Source organism: Apteryx rowi, unplaced genomic scaffold (genome assembly GCF_003343035.1).
Source record: "Apteryx rowi isolate R43461 unplaced genomic scaffold, aptRow1 scaffold_125, whole genome shotgun sequence".
Taxonomy (NCBI): domain Eukaryota; kingdom Metazoa; phylum Chordata; class Aves; order Apterygiformes; family Apterygidae; genus Apteryx; species Apteryx rowi.
In genome coordinates this window covers 1,591,897-1,610,990 of record NW_020447475.1, presented here as the reverse complement: position 1 = coordinate 1,610,990, position 19,094 = coordinate 1,591,897, and the positions used below count along the sequence as shown (strand labels likewise).

Sequence of the window (19,094 nt, the reverse complement as noted above, 5' to 3'; positions counted from 1 at the left end):
CATAAAAGCCCTGTGGTTCACCCACCTGGACAAATGGAAATTAAACATTAGTGAAAGCACCTGTAGACTAGGCTTGCATTGAATTTTGTATGAAACTATAGCTTCAACAAACATCAGTACATTTACAGGATCCAATTTGTGTCTATAGCACTTCCCTCTGGAACTGAAAGACCACCGCCCATTTTAATGCTCAAAATAATTTGGTTCAATTTAATTTCAATGCATTTTTTTCAGTCTATATTGACAGTAAAATAACTCTGCACAGTGGATTTTCATAACAAATACTTCCTAGACTATCAAGTGAATAAAAGATTTAAAAATATCTACCTGTTATTTCACAGACTGTAACAGTCTCAAAGGAATGATCAAACATTTGACATATATGAAGAATTATTTACACAGCTCTTTGGAGAACACAGCATATTATTTGAAGAGTAATGACAGTAGTGACTCTAGCTGTGGGGTTGGGGGAAAAAAAAAAGAAAAGGAGATAAAACCACAGGAGAGACAGGAAAGGAATATAAAAGGTCTTCTTTAGACTGAGCTGAAGTCTGGCTATTCAAAGCTGAGACCAAGAGTCCAAACTTAACTCGCCCCCATTTGATTTAGTGTCGTTCTTACAGCAACAGCAGGGCACACGAGAAAGGTTTGTGGGCTAATCCCCAGTGAAACTAGTGGCAGAGCTGTGGTGTATCTGCAACATCTACCCACTCTGGAGCTGCCAGCCAGGCCCTGGCCCCGAGACAGGGCAGGTGGGAGAGCCCCGGCACTTCGGTGGTCAGGAGAGGCCAAGCCAAGCCAGACTAAGTTGAGTCCCTCCAGTGAGGTCTGTGGGATCTGCACCACAGATTTAGTGTGGGAATTTTGACACTGACCTCAGCAGGGCCAGGAAGTCTCTTGTGCAGAAATCCCCAGGGGTCAGAGCAAAGACCTGTTTCACCTAGTGTCCTCTCTCCCATTGTGGCCATCAGCAGATGCGGAGAAAAGAATATCAGAAGAATGTTAGTTATAGTGATACCCTCCAGATTGCAGTGATCCTGATGCAATTTTCCCGAGCAAAACTTTAAACCTTTTAAAGAAGTTTTTGCTTAAACTTGTAATATTTGAATGGGACCTGGTATCTTTAAATTACCTGAAAGGCCATTTTCTCACATAATACAAAGACTGTAGCAGGAGTCAAAGAATGTTGTAGAAAAGAGTCTGAGCAATTTTTCTCAGGCTTTTAAACATAAGTTCCATATAATTTGGGTCTTTCCTAACAAAGCATATCCTACAAGAAGTTTGTCATAAACTGTTAGGCTTCTCAGCAGAGAGAACTATACTTCTATTCATTGTATTCCTTTGAAGTTTAAAAAAAAAGCTTTGACTGGATCTGTATTTAAAAAAACACATTTATTTTCAAAGTAACCACAAGCATTCCTTATGTTTTTCAGTAGGGCCTTTTAAGAAACGAGTTTAATTTCATGGATGGTCTTTTATAAAAGATATTTTTTGCTTTGGCAGCACACTCCTCTGCTGGCTTGTTTAGTGATTTTTTTTAAGTATACAGATGCTTCTGAACAACAGGGTGCTATACAATGTTTTACACAAAGAGTACAAGTCTTTTAAGTGCATCCTTTCCTATGTTCTCTGAAAGAATCATCTTTTCCTGACAATCCATATTGATATGAAATGATTTGCAGTGAATTTAATTATGTTGAAAGCATTTGACCACAGTACTTTTCTAGCCATTAAAATAAAAATCCTAGAAGACCACATCACATATACATGAACCAAGCCATTGAGCCATATTGATTTATATGGCCTAAACTGCTTTGCTGTATTTAGAATGCTTGTGTCCATTTTCAGTAGGCTTAAATTATTCCTTTGCTTTCACTTCAGAAAGCAATAGAGTTCTGAAATCCCAATTTTTATTCAAGTGGGTAAATTAGGAAAAATAGTGAAATGTAAGGCATCTAATCACTGGGGTCTTGCCCCCTGTTGCAAAGCAACCACACAGTTTGGAAAATGTCCAGTGTTAAAATTAATGAGTGAGTGTGATCCACAGAGAAATAACTTTAACCACAATTTGGCTAGACCTGAAAGTCTGCATTTATATTACTTTTGGCATCTGGAACCATACTTCTGATGGATTCACTTCCCTTGAGAGAGGTAGTGAAAGAAAGGTGCATAGTCTTAAACTTGAACCTTTTGTTTCTTTGCTTTCTTTTAAGAGATTTGAATAGCATTTAATTACATTTTCACCAGAAAAGTCTATTGTGTTACACTCTGACAGCATTTGGTTGTGTTCCCAAGACGTGATTCTTTGTGCTAAGGAAAAATCACATTCACCCGGGACACATTCCAACACTGACAATAGTCTTGGGATCGATGTTGTAATGGCTTTTGGCTCTCACTTCCCCTGCACACGGCTTGTGTCGGCTCAGAGAACCTGTTGAACAGAAGACAACTCAGTACCTTAACCAGTCATCACTGAAATTAGTTAAATGCAAACAAAGAAATAAGATTAGTATATTATAATTAATCTGGGGAGGTCTTAGCTCTTTCTGGCTGATGGGCAGCAATGCTGAGAAGGTAGTGTCTGTAGGTAACTGTCACGCTGTGTTTCCCTGTCATCCTACACTGCAACATGACTATGAGAACATTAGGGAGACCTCTGTGACCARCATCTTACCCATGAGAAATGGACTGCAACCACTGAACTAACACGTAGGGAGCACAGCAGATCTCTGCGAAGTATCTGGCAGTGGTAAAGGGGTCAGAAAAAGAGCATTGTCCAGGTTAAWGCATATTATAATCCACCAAACCTGGCACTGGATGGATGAAGCTCTTCCTCTCTTTGCAGCTAGCAGAAGCATGTGAAGCACAGAGCTGGTGTAAAGGGACACTTTTCCCAGGCATCTCTTGCTATAGGACTGCAGCAGATGGCAGAAGATGGGGTCAGGTCACCCATATTTAGAGATTTGATATGTAGATGTCTATATCTGAACCAGCATCCTGAGATTCTCCTCATACTCAGTGGCGAGAAATGGGCACATTAAGGACATGGTTCATTCACTCAGGTATCCATTTAGGAGGACGTGATGACTCTCTTAAAAAAAATCACTGTTTAGTACTATTACTTGCTACTAGTGGCAAATTGGTATTTACTACTGTCCATAAAGAAAGTCAGATGGCAATCTCAGGCATATGCTTACATTCATTTATTCATGCACCTCTCTGGTGCATTCATAAGAAGTAGATACACAGAACAAAAGCCTTCAAGAAAGCCAAGCAGAATAAATTCAGGGAGCTGGCAGTTGCCATCCTGCAAAATATGCATAAAGGAAAGGGATCAGAAAAATTAGCAGTTCAAAAAAAAAAAAAAGAAGATTAGTTCCAATTAAAAAAGGCAATAAAACCTGTGCAACTGAACAAAAAATAATTCCGTTGTTTTTTATGGAATATAGAGGCTCACATGCGATTAGTAAAGCGTCGTGTTGTGAACTCGTGTCGCTTTCGGTGGTCGCCTTCTGTCTTCTGAATGAGAAAAAAAAAAAAAAAAGCAGCAGCATTGGATTAAATGCATTGGATTAAACTATCCTGAGACAAAGAAAAGAGAGAAAGCATAGGAAACAAAAGACCCACCCAGTGAAATCAGAGGTCTTCAATAACCTGAAGCTCAAAGAGAAATCAGTCAGAAAAACCTAGCTTAAAGCCAAGGATGAGAATTAAAGAAAAGCAGAACCATAAATAGATGATGTCAGGAAAATCAATACACAAAATGAGATGTGATTAGCAAGTAAAGTGAAAAATAACAAGAAAGCACTTTATAAATACTCTAGATAGTCAGAGGAAGACCATGGAAACAGTCTTGCCACCCTCAGTAGAAAAGGAAAGCCGGTAACAGATGGTGTTAAGAAACATTTAGCACCTTTCTAGCTTCACTGGAACAGCTGGCTGTTACCAGATGGCTAACCCACAGTCAACCACTGTGACGCATCTAATGGCAGATTAAGAAAATAATAAATCAGAGATTACTTAATTAATCAGAGATTACTTAGATAAATTAGGCTCACATAATTTATGAGGGAATGGAGAGGACCACATACCCCCTTCATCCATGTGCTGAGCTGGTCGGTCATGCAGCACCTGCAGCCTCAGGGACTGTGGGGACTAATTAACATGGTGTGAGCCCAAACCCATGCAGACTTCAGTTTAAAAAATGTATTAGACCATCTTGCTGCTTCTTATCAGCTTTCCCAAGAGGAAAAGTGGAAATAGGTTCTGTTCTTGTAGTTTTGCCTTGATTCAAAAATTCAAAGCCAAATTGCACTCAGAAACCCCAGAAAAAGACAGCATAAATAGATTTTGATTTCCTTGGTTTTTTTCAGCATTGTGAAATCCCCAGTAAGCTTCAGTACCTGTTTAGGTAGTCTTGCTGCTCAAAAGCCCTGCTGTGCTGAAAGCCCTCCACAAAGGCACCCGAGGGCTGCTACGTGGAGACAGTCTTCACCCATTACAAGCTCTCAGCAAGCAAGAGTATGACACAGGTCACAGTGAGAGTGCTGGAAAAGAAAACAAGGGGGATATTTATCTAATATACATATATTTGTATATGTATATTAGATAGAAGAACAATAGTTTTTAGGCAGTTTCATCTTATGCTAAATATATCAAAACCCTTTTTTTGCCTTTGCTTCACTTAATAAGTGCATTTCATATAATAGACTCTACTTTAACAGTATTTGGAGTCGCTGTTTCAGGGATTCAGAAACACCTGAGCGTGCTCTTTTCCCAGATTAGCAAATGAAAACAAAAAACTTTTTCCTCTGCCAAATAAAATTGCCCAGTTTGTCAAATCCTGCTTTCCGTACCAGTAGATATGAAGGGCAAACACTGAGCTGAAGAAATAATTTGAGGGAAATGATGAACTAAAGTTTAAGCTTTTTTTTTCTTTTCTAAAGGAGCAATACTTTATTTATTCTAGAAATGTATCCTCTGACTGTTCCCTCTAGCACAAAGAAGGCATGCAATTATCAAATAATATCAATTCATTTAAAATTTGTAAAGACAATTCCTAAACCAAGAAACTGCCAGCCTTCAGACTGCCCTTGTGGTATTAAACTGGCCTCCTTGTGCTGATGTATCATGGTACGATCTTTAATTATGTGACTGCCTACTATCCTAGCTGCAGGGTTGCTGCCTCATGCAATGCCCCATGTGGATTATATTAATAGTTCAATATTTTGTAGACATAGCTGGAAAGATCCAGTCAACAAGAGAAAAGAAATCTGTAATCCATGTAGTATCCTTCAGTAAAATAAGAAATCTTCCAAAATAAAAGCAGAATAGTAATACACTTTAAGTTTCAATTTATATATCATTTAAATTTCAGAATTGTGGTATCTATAAAATCTTGAGGCAYGGACTTTGGGGAAAACATTAAACAAACATTTCACTTTGAAGTGCAAGTATGAAGGAACATGTAGCCACAAAATGTTTTCCAATTACGAAAGTTTCATTAGGGTTAAAAGAATTAAGAAACTCTCTTTAGAATCTTTATGGGAAGAAAAAAATAAATTACTTTCAGAAATTTTCCAAACGTTACATAAAATATAACCAAGCAGTACAGAATGCTAAGACATAACAGAAAGAGTATTATTCTTTAATATTTGAGCTGTATTAGGGCATACTGGCATTTTTACACAAAAGGTAAAGAGATAACTCTGCTCATACTTGGATTTTTTTCCCCCTCCTGGTATAGATAAAGGTTCATGCTACTACTTCTGAAGTCTCAGTTTGGGACTCACAAAATAATGAAATTATGTTCATTTTTACAATTTGGTATAGAAATGAAAGTAAAAATTCAAAAATTGGAAGCATGAAGCTCAGGAATTCAGAAGAGCAAACTGCACCCTTCTGTGTTCTTCAAAAGCTGTATTTTCTTCACGTGAAATGTTTTCCTGAGAGGCAGACTGGGAATCTTAGAATGAAAACCTCCTTTACCCATCCTATTCCATCTCGTTTGCAGAAGAGAAAATTCAATTAGATCATTCTATGTCATCTCTCTGTACCTATCCATCCACCCTAGGATTCACAGAATTTCTTCTCTCGTTGCTACGCTGCCAAACAAGCTGCCAGGGTAATGGGAACTGAGGGTAGTTCTGCACCTGCATGGGACACCAGAAAGGGCAGAGGAGCAAAGAACASAATGGGATGGGGAAGCAAGGGAAAATCTGTGCTCCGTATTAATTAAATGCAGTAGTTTTCTTCTGCAAACTGTGCTATTTGTGCAAGAGCCATGATGCAGACATGAGCCACCCCCCACTTTTCTTTTCCTTCTCATCACACAGAGATGCCTTTCTTGCTCCTTCACTCAGACTCAGCACAGTTTGGTTAGCTGCAACCTGTACATCTAGAAATGGTTGCTGTGGCATTATAGAGGTTGTCTGCTGGCATCCCAGGGACCATCGTTGCTTGCAGAGCACTGGGATAGCAAGCAGCATGAAGACTCCTGGCAGAATATCCTTGGTAACTGGGATCAGTCTTGCCCTCAGAGAACTTTTTGAAGAGTGAGAAATTAAGGAGGAGATAACAAAGAGCTGCACGTTTGTAAAGGGCAGGAGCTTTCCTCTTGTAATGCAGATTTTAAGCAGACAGAAACTGTAGTATAACTTTACATCTTTAGTACGTCCTGCATTTTGAAAGTATTCCAGCTCCCTGATTTCTTTGATCTCAATTAATTTGTGAGTAATGGAAACACTAAATATCTCTAAATAACTTTAATCTCTAAAAATTTCATCAACTATTTACTCCACCATGTACATCCTAGAAAAGCTCTCTGAAGTCATTTTTATTAACCATCAAGTTGCATATTGTTTAGAAATGTGTTCTTCACTAATGTTCTTCCTAAGTAGGGAGCAGCATTTGATTCCCTGTTTCCAGTTTCTAATTTAAAAAATACTTCATCCATAAGCATTTAATAGAATTTTAAAATAGTATCAAATTATGTCTCTCAGAATACATTTTCTGATGTCCAGGATAGCCCTGCATAACATGTGCTAGCTAGAGCAGGTCAGAAAGGTTGTGATGAAATTGACTGAAAAATATGCTGAGTTTTGAATTGAAATCCTTCAGCTGAAGCACCTCAAGTGTTTTGAGCTCTTGGTAGCTCAAGGGCAGCTCTTCCACAAAAACTTGCCTGGCTTCAGAGTGCAACACCAAGGATTCAATGCTCCCGCAAGGAGCCAAATGTCTGGAGAGATCCAGGTTTCCTAGGTCTTCCCGGCTCAGTCCTCCAGAGCCGAGAGCTGGGTGCCAGTTGCCCCCGGGACCCTGGAAGCTGTCAGGCTTCAGAGCAGCAGGCTGGAGGCCCTAGCATGCACGGCTCACCTTGCACGGTGCCCCTCGGACGAGGCAGCCAGGTGGCACTGCCACACAGCCAACCGCCCGAATGCCAGGGGAGTCTGGCTCCAGCTGAGGGTATCCAGGCCCCCACGTCCCCGACCCCAGGGCCAGGATGCAGAAGCTGGAAGGAACTGCATAAGCTCTTCAGGTCCATTCCCTGAAAGAACATAAATTCCTCCATCTGAGGAACTTCACAACCCTATACACCAGCCCTGAAATCACAAGGTGAGGGCTTAGGAGTCTGGGAGTGTCATGCTCAGTCCACGGCAGGATGTGTGGCAGAACAGTCATCCTGGAGACCTCCAGAGCTCATGCGTTGAACTGACACTCCTCTCCTGGCAGAGGTAAGAGTAACAGGAAAGCCATTTTCTCTCACACCGCAGGGCCTCTGTGAGCAATTTCTGTTTTCAAAGTTCCAGTTCATTAGATATTTTTGAAGAGCAATTATTATTGTCTGCCAACTGGAAATTCTGTATTTTGGCCAACTCTGAATAAAACCTGAATTGATTTAAAACCTGAAAATTAAAGTCATGCAAGTGACAAAATATATCAAGACTGGCAAGACTGGACTTGTTCTGAGGCAATAGACTTTGTGTATGGTGAGAACCATGTCTATTAATATTCCTAAAGTAATGAATGGTTGTTAGCATAAACTGGGCTCTCCAAACTACACTGGAATTATTTTAGAGACCTTTCTTTCCAACCCTCTTTCACTCTTAACATCCACTGGAAAAATAAGTGTCTAAATGGATACAGAAACCAAGTTATGCGCCAGAGTTCATATATAGCACAGGCAGCCAGCAATTTAGATTACCAATTCAGTTATTACTAACAGTACAAAACTGCTGTGAATGAAACAAAACAAAAATACTCTCACAGACATCTCCTCCATTTCATTCCATTTCCTACATTTATTTTGGAGGTGATCTCTACTGTGTTTATAGCTAAAGATGATGGATAATTATATACTGTCAGTGTTCAGTTTCATTATTTAGGCATGAATCCTTCTAGCACTTATACATAAGCATAACTTTGTTCGCTATTCAAGTTCAATGGGACAACACGTAGTATGTGAAAGTAAGCATATGAATAAGTCTCCACAGGATCAGATCCTTAATTTGTACAAGAAGGAGTAGATGTTAGATTAATCTGTAGCTGGTTTACCAAATGTTAAGTTCTTCCTAAAATACCAGATGTGGGGAAGAACGCTCAAAGAACAAAGTAGACATGACATCACCTAATTGTCATTGTAAAATAACAGTGTGCATGTAGCATAATCCAACATGTGGTAGATATGGACCTTTTGATGTAATCTCTTTGTGAAGCCAAAGTAAAATTAAAGTAAACTGAAGCTAAATAGCCAACTCAGCCAGTGTGTCAAGTCCATTCTTAAACAACAGCACAGATCAAAATTCCTATTCTTAAAACTTTTTCATTTTTCCAGATAAAAACAGTTAATTATAAACCAGGATGCTGATCTTGCTCAGGGCAGGTCACACAACTATTAGTTGATCTAGCAGCCTACTTCCTCCCATCTGCACTGCCTCAGCCTCCCAACTAGGAGCAAACTGTTCTTGCGTAGAACAAGTCTTGCAGCCATCATGAATCCTCTCTACTACTAATTTCAAACAGCTTTATATTTTGCCCCTACCATGTAATCTCTGGACAAATCTACTTTTCCTGAGGAGCAAGCTGAACCTAGCATAGGGATTACTGTGCCCTGGTCACATAAAAGAGTTAGGCCACCCTGCAGCTACATCTGTCTGAACATCCGACATGCATTACAATCGGAAAATGCCTCACCTAATGCTAAATCCTAACAGGAACTAAAAGATTTTTTTGCTACATTAGCCTTATCTTAGGATTTCAGAGTTGCCCCAGCAGGTTTCATGCTATTTGCGGTGAATCAATGACAAAGTTTCTATTGAATTCACTAGCACAGGACCTGAGCATTACTGTGTGCTGTTTTAATTTGCAATGGAATGATGCAGCTATTGCACTATATTTCTCTTCAAAGGCAATTTTTCGTATTTTAATTAATGAGCTAACCAATCTCTTTGGTGTGCTTTACTTATAAATGGTATAGCTATAGAAAATGAATTGTTATTGCTATGCCTGAAAACACCTAAGGAGCATTTTTCAAAGCATCTTATTTTGAAATTAGTACAAACACACATTGTTCAGTAGAAAATTCAGTTGCAAATGGCTCCCAAGATCTTCACCTATATGAAGTACAAAAAGTCAGCTTTATGTTATCCAAGACGATGTCAGGCTGGGTATCAGGAGAGCACAGTGACTCAGGTGAACCCTCACAAAACCATCTAAGTCCAGACAAAATTATTATTTCAAGGTTAGAACTGGCCCTGGTAGCCAGCCTGGCTCCTTTCAAAGCCATTTGGCCATCTACACTTTCAGGAGGGCAGATGTGAGACACTCAACCCAGCAGTGTTCAGAGCTATCTTAGGTCTCTTGGCACTTACTGGCTTCTCTTCCACACTGTGTGAAAGCAGGTGAGCGGGCTCCAGCCCTGAGCTGTCTTGGAAAAGGTGCAGTCGCTTTGCATGCTCCTAGATCCAAACTGACAGCACAAAGGAAAATAATAAGTAATGAAGGTAGCAGGAAGAAAATCAGTAGGGAGGAGAAGATAATGCCCATTACCATCGTATTAATCTTTGTTTTTGCAGTGAAGATAATCAGTTGAAAAGAGATCTTCCTATATTCAGCTATGATTACAACCACATTGCCAGCACGGGATGGTTATGCTCTGGAAGAATATAATGCAGTCTAGTGTGGGAATCAAAAAGAAATCCAGTATGGGAGAGTTTTCCAATGGACTCTGTCTCCTTCAAAGCATCAGTGAAGTTTCTGTCATCAGAGTCTCCACTCCAGTCCCAAAACACAATTACTATATGAGTTCTTATTCTCATATGAGCAACAAATGCAGTTTTACCGAAACCTGTATTCATTTCTTGTTGTACCCCAAGAGAGGATTATTCTCACCAAGGGACCAAACAAGAATTTAATTGATTTCACTGGAGCAAAAAGGTCTTTGCATCTCTTTTCTAACTTTCCCCATCTCCTAACAAATTAATTCTTTTATACCTATTAAAATAGACCCCTTGTGAACATCATTTCCTTGGCAGAACTTTAGGAAATATTTTGCCACCTCTCAGAAAAATCTTGGCAGTCTCCCAGACATAGGTAAGATTATCTGCATGTATCACCTTAGCTTCTAAGGCTAATTCCCACTGCAAAGTTAATGTTTAAAATGAGTATGGCTGCACAAGGCAGGATTAAGAATCCTAAAAAGCAAGCTCTTGGAATTGCAACAAGATCAGAGAAGGAAAAAATCACGACAAGATCAGAGTATCCAGCACTCTGGGCCCACAGTATCTATCCCCACTGCGTGCCTATGGCTCCATCAGAACCAGAAATTGAAACACAACAGTAACAGTTCAAGAAGGATGACTTTAAATAGGGGATTCTTCTCTAGTTTTGCATTCAGACCATTCTCATTATACAATAAATATGAAGAAATGCAAACAGACTTAAACATAGATTGCATTCAAAAATAAGTTTTGCTGAACGCACTGATTCTTCTGCCTACTCTTTATACAACTCTGAGAAACCTCATCTTTCCTCTTCTATATTGTTAAATGTCACCCTGAGCTGGGCAGGCACTCTGGATTTAATTCAAAAGACTTTTCACGCTTTTATTCTTGCCATGCCGATTTTGGCTCTCCATGAAGAAATAATCTTGCAGTTTTGGTTGCAATGCAGGATAGATAGCGTTGACCTACAAGAGGTTTCGAACACAGAAATAAATCTTTCAGATACTGAGGAGTCACTGCTGAAATTATTGTTTTCAAAATCCCTAACTTTATAACTTGACTATACCCCCAAACAGGCCAATGTTGATTGATTGTTTGCAATACTATTTGGGTCCAGTGCCTACTGATGACTCAACATTACTTTTTGGAAACATAGTATTTTTGGAAGTGAGAAAGAAAAAAGATTATATTATAAATACTGTTAAGGAAAATGTCTGTTGCAGCCATACAAACATGCAAAGCTGTTTGTAGCTCTTTTAAGTTTTAAATAACATTCAGCAGTTACAGTCAAGTTTTAAATGATTGATGTAATTAAGACACCAGTGTTTTAATAGCAGTCAGAATGAATTGCTGTAACAAAAAAAGGAGTTTAAAGCCTCATTTTTAAAGATGGCTGTATCTTAACCTGAAAATTCAATCTAATTTTCATATGAATTTTTTTTTCTGTTTGTATTTATTTAGTAAAATATTTATTCACTAAATAACTCTCTCTTGCAATAAGCAGGAAAGACATATATGTATATGTATTTGATTTATATCTAGGACAATGCAAAGATGGTTAGAGTCTACGTTACAATTGCAGCTTGTAATGTGCTAGGCAGATTTGCTGAGTGAATTTCCACTTTTTTAATTAATATTCTTATTGTTGTGGTGTTGTGGTGAAGGAAGCTGCTAGTGCCATTGCAAAGAGGGGGGGTTCCACCCGGGTGAAGACAAATAGTATTCCGAGTGGCCAGTTTTATCCTTAGAAGGTTAAAAAAAAAAAAAAAAAGAAAAGCAGGATGGGGAGGGAAAGCTGACACAGGCTAGTAGTTCTTTCCAGAGTTCTGCTTAATGCATGCTTCAGTATGAAGCACATCCAGAAGTTCATTACTGCAACAGCCATTAATCATATCTGGCCTTAGATCTGTAAGGGGTCTATAAACACACACTTCATCCATTTTTTAATTGGCCTATAAGGTTGTCAGGGCGGATTCCTGCACAGGCACCCCCTGGGACACAGTCCTGAAACTCTCCACGATTTGCACACTAACCAGGCTGCTGAGCCGCTCCGTGGGCTGCCCAGCTCTCAGAGCTGTCAGTCACCGCGAGCCTCTTGACGGCCACTTTTTGACTGCAGAAGGCACAGCAGAATCCCAGGCCCAGGAACAGGCAGACTTCTTTTCTAAGTGAAAGCCAAATTTTCTCCAGTTTTCTCATTTCTGTAACTCTAAGGGTCTTCCCCCACAAAGGTTTTGCCAGCCAGCAGCGCATTCCTCTGCACAGCCCAGGCCTGGCCAAAGGCGAGGGTTGAAGCGGAGAGCAGCAGGACAGCTGTGCACATCTGGGAGCACCTGGGCCCTGCTCTAAATGATTACAGCAACGGACTTTCACTGAGCCCCTGTCTGTCGCAGGCAGGGGCTGTCTAAATGAGCAGCCTCTCATTCTGAACATCATCTCCATTTTCTTTTGGCTTGCTTCTCTTTTCCAAAAGCTTGCTGAGATTTTCCTTTCCTTTGGCCATGTGTAACTGCTGTGAACCCATTACACCTGGAAAGGGTCTGTTACCTCTGTTTATTTGAGCAGTCTGACAGAGCGACTCCTTCAGGGCTTCTCTGAAGCTAATGGGAGATTTATTAGTTACTTCAGCGGTAGCAGGATCAGACCCTTTGATTTCATGGGGCATGTCATCCATCTTCACATGTACAGGGCTGACAGGACAGGGATTGAAATTTCACAGTCTGTGATATATTTAGAAATTGTTTAGATTGGATTAGGCTGCGGAAAAATACTGTGCTGACCAAGGTAATCATCCTTCAGATATTGATCTAACCCGTCTGTTCTAATTTGTTCTTCCAAATAACATCGCCTGCAGCTACCTACCACTATCTTACAGTAATATTGCAGTGACAGCTGCTAAGACCCCTGATTCATTCCCGATGGAAATCAATGGTGAAACCTGAATTGACTTGAGCAGTGCAGGACTGTGCCCTGTTGGCCCTGTTTTCAGCCCCACATTTCCCACTAAAACTGGTCCATGTTCTAGCTGCACCAGTGAAAGTCAGACAGCAATACCCCAACTCAGCCCGGTAATTCAGCATATAGCTGTGGGGCGTAAGAAGGGGAATACACTCACAGAAATCAGCACTATAATGCCATACAGAGGTACCTACACTAACTCTGAACAAAGTGGTGGGAGCACTTAGAGAACGTGGCAAATTTCCAAAAACACTGTACCAAGGCTGACACACATGGCCCCAACAGCGCTGAAATGTCCCCAAGGAGAACGTTGCACCAATGAAACTGTATTGCTTCCAGTATGGAGTTAACTTGTTCCAAGACAGCTAAGGTATCTCTGGATGGTACTGCCTTGTCATACTTTGATTTAGACACGTTTTTAGACCTTTGCTGAACTAGGCCTAAATATATACTTGTGTAACAGCTCCATAACGTTGCTCTCCATTACAACCATGGATGTGGAATGCAATTCTAAACACCCCGGATGGCTGGAAAGGGCACGCTCAGGGAATGACTCTGAGCAGCCTTGAAAACGAGAGACTTTGCCAGCAGGGCATACAACAAAATAAAACCAACGGGACTCTCAGTGCCGTGCCACTGCCTGTTAGATATAAGGCAGACCCAGCAAAGAGCCATTGCAAAAAAAAAAAATAGCGAAATGGTATGTTAGCACCGTGGACTAGTCTAAGTCATTAGACTTCACGTAGCATTTTAATCAAAGCATGCTATGGAAATCAAACTGAATTTAATTTTCAAAGCTTGCCTGGTGTTGAAGGGAGAGAAGAAAATTAAGGTGAATTGAGTCTTGTCTTCCCTTGCCCTACACACTGCACAAAATGAATTTAAAACTCTATCAAAGCTACACAGATTTGGGATTTTGGAGTAATTTCAGTGATTGTCCCTAAGGTTGAACAATAGGCTCCTTCCTAAGATTTTCTGCTATTTTGAATAACATTAGTCTCCTGAGTCATGGTGTTTTTCCAAGAGTCCAAGCTCTCATGTTTAGAAGGTCATGTGAGAAAATTAATACTCATTAATTTTTTAATTTAGTTTTTAGTAATCCTATGAACAAGACAATTCAAGGTTGCAACCAGGTATGCAACATTGCTAGGTGTGTACCAAGGATCCAGATCTTGGGATGTGTATTTCTTTGTTGCTGGAGGTGAATAGAGGGTTTGCTCTATCTTTTGGGCTGTTACTCCAGATTGTGAGGTGCAAGTTTCATATGTGACATCCTTCTCAGCAGCATACACAACACAGTTCAATGATTTAAGTTCAATAGTTTCAACAGCTAATCAATAGCTTTGATCCTAAAAAACAGCAACATCCCCCCCAAATCTCTCTGCATGCTCCTACACAGGATTACTTAATCCAGACTATAAAACCTCATGCTCACTTTTTCTGCTTTCAGAAAGTAAGATAAGAATAAGACATTCTGCCAAAATACAGATTTTGCTTCTAAAAGCCTTGCACATCCATACAAAAACATCAAATGAGAAAAGGTAAATAATCTCCTTACTTGAAGCATTCCTCCTCAACACATCAGTAGCTTGTTGATTTTGGTCAGTTCTTTGAAGAGCCATCRCTTTACCTTCTAGATCCTCCCACAACAGTGGCAAGTAGGGATTTTTTTTTTTTAACTAGAAAAAGCAGCACACCATTCATGTCAGGATCAAGTAGATTTTAGAACCTGTTAATAACCTTTTTTAACAAACTGATACAAGATTTAACTGCAATGCTGACCATGCTCAGTTATGAATTTGTTCATCCTTTTATGAAAAATGAATGTCAATACTGATCAGCTGTTCATTCTGATTTCAGAAAAAAATGAAAATAGGACTCTATAAAACAGACTTAAAAAGACAAAACAAATTCACAGTGTATTACTTATTCTAAAATAGGGTTTTAAGCCTTTGCTATGCTTTTTGAGTATACTCACACTATCTTATTTGTGATATTTTGGACTTTTGGAGTTTTCAGTAATGTAAATATTTCCAAGAATTCCCTCTATTGGTTTATGTATTCATATTTGGGAATCTTCATATTTGGGGAAATTGTTGTAGAAACCTGTAACTGTATTTTTTAAATAGAGAGTACTTTTGGGTAGCAATTTAGGGCATTGTTTTCAGCTAAATAGATGGGGTGTCTGAAGGGAGGAAGCAGTAGCGGCAGAGAGAGATGTAGAATGAGATCAAAACAGGGGGTGAAAATACACAAAAGTCTATCGATGGAATAATAAAAATGAAGGAATAATGAAAATGAGCTTTCTCCTAACTTGAGCTTCAGAGAGGTTGGTTGCTGATGTTGTTTTGCTGTGTTTTTTGTACAGCTGTCAGACAGAATACCAAATAGCAAACAGGCATCATCTGCCCTCAGCAAACAGCATGGCCTGATCCTGAGATTCCCGCGGTCTGACCTGTGGGCTGCAGTTTCACATTATGGCTCAGTCAATGTAATCACCGGCTGTCACTGAAATACGCTCCCCCGCCTCTGTTGTACTGACACTGGCACTCGGCTGGCGACAGGGAGCTCGTGCCATGGGCTAAGGATGAGGTAGACCTGCACAGTCGAACGTGGGCAGGAGAAACACAACTGCCCCTTTCAGCAGCAAATCGCTATTAGACAGACTCATTCTTAGCATCAAACGGCACTCCCAGAATGACCCACTTCTTGCAAGGACTGCAGACGTGGGCCTGAGCATACTTGTCCTAGGCAATACTTGCCACCAAAAGACCAACTCACTCAGGTTTGATGTCAGGAATGGGTGTTAGTCTAGAGGAAAAGGTCCAGAGCTTCTGGACATAATTAGGACAGACAGCATTAGATACCCAAATACCCTTGGGATGCTCAGCACGGCAAATTTTATGCTGGGGAACTATGCAAGGCTTGGGGCAAAGATGTCTAAACTGCCATCATGCCTTGCAAGTCATGGGTCCATGAACTACCTCAGTGTGGTTCAGTACAAAAGGTCCAAAGTCTACCTCCTGCCATCGCCTGCCCAGAGCAAAACCAGAAGCAGCTCATCTCACTGACTTTTTAGGCATACTTGGGAGCTAACACCTGGCTCCTCCTGTCCTCAGATCTGACATAAACCAGGTGCCTGCCCTAATCTGCCTGCCTATAGGCACAGCTCCGGCATCCTGTCGTTGCCTGCAGCTGGGAGCCAGCTCTCAGCTCCTCTAATCCTCTAAACACATGGATAACACACTGAGCCAAGATCTGGTTCCTTGAACAGAGAGGCCTACATGGTCCAAAGCCTCTGGGAATACAGCCCAGGGTCCTTCTGGGCCAGGAGACAAGAGGCTGTGGAGGTGAGGGCAGGTCACGAGGAGATGAGACCATAAAGCTGCACTCCTCCTTCGGGGAACTGAGGTTGGGCTTGGGCTCACGGAACTGAAATCACCCTTTGGAGGACAGAAAGGGACATGACAGGTCAGGGACCATGACCACAGTGTAGACCTACCTCTTCCACCCATAACTCTTCGTTTGTTCACCATCACTGCTGGGACTAGCAGAACAGCGCAGAACTTTGTTTTCAGAATAAAATCCACCACTCTGGCAGAGAATAAACAAATCTGAAAGATATGGGACAAGAAGAGAGGGAAGAAGGTGAGGTATGTAGCCACAGACAGGACTGAATTTTATGCTGACCCTAGAAATACACCCCTTTCTTTTTACCTTGTTTGCCAATAGGAATCAGATTTGAGCACCGAGGCCAGTATGGTACAAATCACAGTGCAGTGCTTTGACAGACAGTAGCAGTTCACTGGAGATTTTCTCCTAAGCATGTGTTTCACAACAACCAGGATTGCTATTTTTTTCCCACAAGAGGGCTCTACAACTTCACTCTCCAAAATAAGGAATCTGTGATATTTAACACTGGACTTACAAATAACTGTAATTTCATGTTGCCTGTCACAGGCAATGATGGGGTATATATTGTCACATACTCAATAACAAAACAGTCCTGCCTGGCATTAATGCATAAGCAGTCCTTGTGACTCCTTCTGAGCCAAAGGAGTAGGATTTGAGCCATGGCAGGGAAATACGCCTTCATTAAAGAGAAAGAAATAGTTATCTGGGACCGCTCATAACAATCAATAGGTGCTATTACACAAGACCCATTTTCTAAATTTTCCCAGGTGGCAGGAACCTCTCTCAGCTTGTTATGTAACATTGCAAGCAAAAGTAACCACAAGCTGGAGATAAAACACGTGGTATAAGCAGGATTGATTACAACARGGAGTTTTTTAGTAATGCTCCCCACTGGCATGATAACAAGCAGAAACTTTTGAGATATGAGACAGATGATTAGAGCCAGACTCACCGACGTGTTTCCAAGGCTGGTTGTGCTGACGCATTCCTCAGTGGTCACTAAATGAAAGATGACTGGAAGGAACAAACTGTAACCCTGGCTGGTGCCTCCTCCCTCACCATCTCCTGGGACTCCTAGGGCTGTTGCTGGGGGACACTGTGAGGACTCCTGAGCTTGCAGAGAAAATTACCCCAGTGGCATCAGCTCCCTCCAATGTTTCCATCCCATTTCCGCTCAATATAGAGACAAGGACCAAGATTCCTGTTGCTGATCCTAGGGAGGCCAAATAAAAGCGATAAACAAATAAACAGTGCAATGCTGGTAAAAGCTTCCCATTTCTCTGAGTGGTTTTTCAAACCAAGAGCTGGGTTGATGCTTTCCCACAGTGAGGGTGCAAGTTCAGCACAAGAGATATAAAGACATATTTCCTCTCTGTTCTTTTTTATCATTAGTGTGTGCTTGTCTTGTTTTATCTAAAAGGAAACAGAATCAAACTTCAAAAATAGAATTCTAAGCCACCCAAATTAACTCCCCCCCACCAATGAACTGTTCGTATTATTTTTAATACCAATGAGGAAGTTCCCCCATAATGACTTATTTAGCACTGGAGGAAAACTTAATTCCAGAGCATGTTTTATATTTTAAAATCTTCAACAACTTTCTTTTTTTTTCCTCCTTCACTTCAATAAACCATGAAAAATATTTTTTAAGCATGGTTACCACAATTGGAGTCATATACAATCACCTGACATAAAACTCCAGCCATAAGAACACCACTAACTTTCTATGCACTCTTGAGCCTCAGTAACACCCTGTCAGAAAACCAATGGGATAGCACAGCCTTGATCTTTATGTAAAATTCCTCTTGTTATCATAATAGTTATGTAAAAGATAAAAGGAGACTTGCAATGGCTCTCTTAAAACTGCAGATCGGAACAGATTCCTATAATGTTTGCAGAACAGAGGAACAATATTGGCCTAAAGGGTAAAATAATCAAGCAAGCGGAGCGGCCAGGTACATTGTATACACATTATTCCTGGGAAAAATAAATGTTTGTACAAAGCTGCACAACCAGTGTGGTAACCTACAGTTTTTTCATCACGTGTTTCATATATTGATTAATTCCAAACATTTTTTACTTGGGTTTGCTTCCAGTTGCAATTGCAAACATCTAGTTACCTCAAAACAATTGGAGGCTTATTTATGCCTTATTGAAGATGACTCCTAATTAATAGCTTGTTCAAAGCTTGCAGAAATAATGTTTTTGCCAGACTGTCAGTGCATTTGCCAACCCTTTTCTACTGCTTTATTGCATTTCAAATAGGTCTGTAAATTCTACAAAATGTGTATTTTTGCTTTGTTTATCTATTATTGCAATATTAATGTGGAGACCCAATCTGGAGAAGAGCGGGGTAACAACAGCCCACTGTGATGCCATTTTAATACACCATTTGTTTCAGGCTCAGGTTCCTGCTTCTGTATAGCTCCAGCTGCACCCAGAAATGCTTGCTGAAGGCAAATGGAAAAACGAACTATGAAAAGTAGCAGTTCCCTCTTCACA

General features: G+C 40.4%; 2 long non-coding RNA genes across 3 annotated transcripts; both read right to left on the bottom strand.

The window, feature by feature from the left end:
• Positions 1-1,373: 1,373 nt before the first annotated feature.
• LOC112960967 lies at positions 1,374-3,357 on the bottom strand. Its single transcript, XR_003251899.1, has 2 exons — positions 2,808-3,357; positions 1,374-2,431 (listed from the first exon to the last, which is right to left on the bottom strand). It is a non-coding gene; the product is annotated as an uncharacterized LOC112960967 (long non-coding RNA).
• A 180-nt stretch (positions 3,358-3,537) lies between these two features.
• Positions 3,538-17,853, bottom strand: LOC112960966. 2 transcript variants are annotated; one of them, XR_003251898.1, is made up of 5 exons: positions 17,545-17,853; positions 16,681-16,792; positions 14,737-14,857; positions 4,092-4,547; positions 3,538-3,982 (listed from the first exon to the last, which is right to left on the bottom strand). It is a non-coding gene; the product is annotated as an uncharacterized LOC112960966 (long non-coding RNA). The 2 variants fall into 2 exon arrangements; XR_003251897.1 differs by having other exon boundaries at positions 3,538-4,547.
• Positions 17,854-19,094: the final 1,241 nt, after the last annotated feature.